The sequence below is a fragment of the Penaeus vannamei genome, chromosome 34 (assembly GCF_042767895.1).
Source record: "Penaeus vannamei isolate JL-2024 chromosome 34, ASM4276789v1, whole genome shotgun sequence".
Classification (NCBI taxonomy): Eukaryota; Metazoa; Arthropoda; class Malacostraca; order Decapoda; family Penaeidae; genus Penaeus; species Penaeus vannamei.
The window spans coordinates 16,481,548-16,484,047 of NC_091582.1; the positions used below are offsets into that span (position 1 = coordinate 16,481,548).

General features: G+C 42.0%; 1 protein-coding gene across 1 annotated transcript in view; it reads left to right on the forward strand.

Moving 5' to 3' along the window:
- Nucleotides 1-2,500, forward strand: part of LOC138859292 (peroxisomal sarcosine oxidase-like) — a 345,118-nt gene that overhangs the window by 81,208 nt on the left and 261,410 nt on the right. The window lies entirely within an intron of this gene.

The window sequence follows — 2,500 nt, forward strand, 5'->3', positions numbered from 1 at the left end:
ACTAGTAGTAGTAGAAGTAGTAGTAGTAGTAGTAGTAGTCGTAGTCGTAGTAGATGTAGTAGCAGTAGTAGTAGTAGAAGTAATAGTACTAGTAATAGAAGAAGTAGTAGTAGTAGTAGTAGTAGCAGTTGAAGTAGTAGTAGTAGTAGCAGTACTAGAAGTAGAAGTAGTATTAGGAGTAGTAGCAGCAGTTGAAGTAGTAGTAGTAGTAGCAGTACTAGAAGTAGAAGTAGTATTAGGAGTAGTAGTAGCAGTTGAAGTAGTAGTAGTAGTAGCAGTACTAGAAGTAGAAGTAGTATTAGGAGTAGTAGTAGCAGTTGAAGTAGTAGTAGTAGTAGTAGCAGTAACAGAAGTAGAAGTAGTAGTTGTAGTAGTAGTAGTAGGTGTAGTAGTAGATGTAGTAATAGATGTAGAAGTGGTAGATGTAGTAGTAGTAGTAGTAATGATAATATGACAGTACTGATACTACTACTACTGCTGCTAACAGTATCAACAATAATATTAATAACAACAGCAACAACAACAATGATAAGTAATGATAATAATAAGCACAATGATAATGATAACACCATAACTGTAATATAATGACAATATTAGTTTCCCAAGAGAAAAATCGGTTATGCCACCAGCGATAGAGAGAGAGAGAGAGAGAGAGAGAGAGAGAGAGAGAGAGAGAGAGAGAGAGAGAGAGAGAGAGAGAGAGAGAGAGAGAGAGAGAGAGAGAGAAAGAGAAAGAGAGAGAAAGAAAGAGAGAAGAGAAGAGAAGAGAAGAGAAGAAGAAGAGAAGAGAAGAAGAGAAGAGAAGAGAAAGAGAAAGAGAAAGAGAAAGAGAAAGAGAAAGAGAAAGAGAAAGAGAAAGAGAAAGAGAAAGAGAAAGAGAAAGAAAGAAATAAAGAAAGAGAGTAAGAGAGAGAAGGAAGTCTCTCCCATAAGACATTCAAATGCACGCTGGGTCGTAAAGAGAAATTTCGACAACAACCTGAAGGGAAGTCAATTAGCAAGTCTCCTGTTAGACTCTTTCACTGGACTGCAGACGAGCGGTCGCTGAGACTCGCATAAGAACTCGGTCTAATTAAGGAGAGTCTAAGTCAAGTTGAGGGCCACGTGTCCTTAAAAAGGTGGGGATAGCAGTTCTTGTAGCAGTTGTAGTTGTACCAGAAGAAGTATCAGTATTAGAAGAGGTTGTAGTAGTAGTAGTAGTAGTAATTGTAAAGTTGTAGTACTAGTTGAAGTAGTAGTAGTAGTGATAGTAACATTGTAGTACTTGTTGTAGTAGTAGTCGTAGTGATAAAAAAGTTGTAGTACTTGATGTAGTAGTAGTAGTAGTGTTAGTAAAGTTGTTTTACTAGATGTAGTATTCGTAATAGTGATAGCAATGTTGTGATACCAGCTGCAATAGTAGCAGTAATGATAGTAAAGTTGTAGTACTAGTTATAGTAGTAGTAATGGTAGTAGTAGCAGCATCAGTGACATAAGATAGGAATAGCAGCATCAGCAAAAGCAGCAGTAGTGACAGCCTCAGTAGCAACAGCAGCAGCAGCAGCAGCAGCAGTAGGTGAAGGTGAAGGATGCAGATGCCAGGGGGGGGGGGAAGGGGGAAGGAAGGGGGTGAACCGGAAGGAAAGGAGGCTGTCAAGGCGAGCAGGAAAGGAGAGGTCACGGGTCACGGGGCGTTGGTAGGTCAAGCAGGTCAGGTCGGAGGAGGAGGAGCAGAACAGGGTTGTCTCTCGCCTCGCCTGCACATTCGGATGAAGGAGAGAGAGGGAGAAAGAGGGAGGGAGAGAGAGAGAGAGAGAGAGAGAGAGAGAGAGAGAGAGAGAGAGAGAGAGAGAGAGAGAGAGAGAGAGAGAGGGAGAGAGAGAGGGAGAGAGAGAGAGAGAGAGAGAGAGAGAGAGAGAGAGAGAGAGAGAGAGAGAGAGAGAGAGAGAGGGAGGGAGGGAGGGAGGGAGGAGAGAGAGGGAGAGAGGGAGAGAGGGAGAGAGGGAGAGAGAGAGAGAGAGAGAGAGAGAGAGAGAGAGAGAGAGAGAGAGAGAGAGAGAGAGAGAGAGAGAGAGAGAGATAGATAGATAGATAGATAGAGAGAGAGAGAGAGAGAGAGAGAGAGAGAGAGAGAGAGAGATAGATAGATAGATAGATAGATAGATAGATAGATAGATAGATAGAGAGAGAGAGAGAGAGAGAAAGAGAAACAACCAGACAGCCAGCCATTCAAATACACACAGTCATAAAGAAAGGTTTCGACGACGCATCCAGTTCTGTGTATACCTTGCCACTTCCTCCTTAAGTATTTACCTCTTTTCCTATGTCTGTCTGTTTGTCTGTTTCTGTCTATTTACTTCTATCTCTCTCTCTCACAGACACACACTCTCTCTCTCTCTATCTATTTTCTCTCTCTCTCTCTCTCTCTCTCTCTCTCTCTCTCTCTCTCTCTGTTTAAATGGATGAACATACACAACTGTGTTTCCGTTCTAGCCTATAATATGGTCACACACACACACAC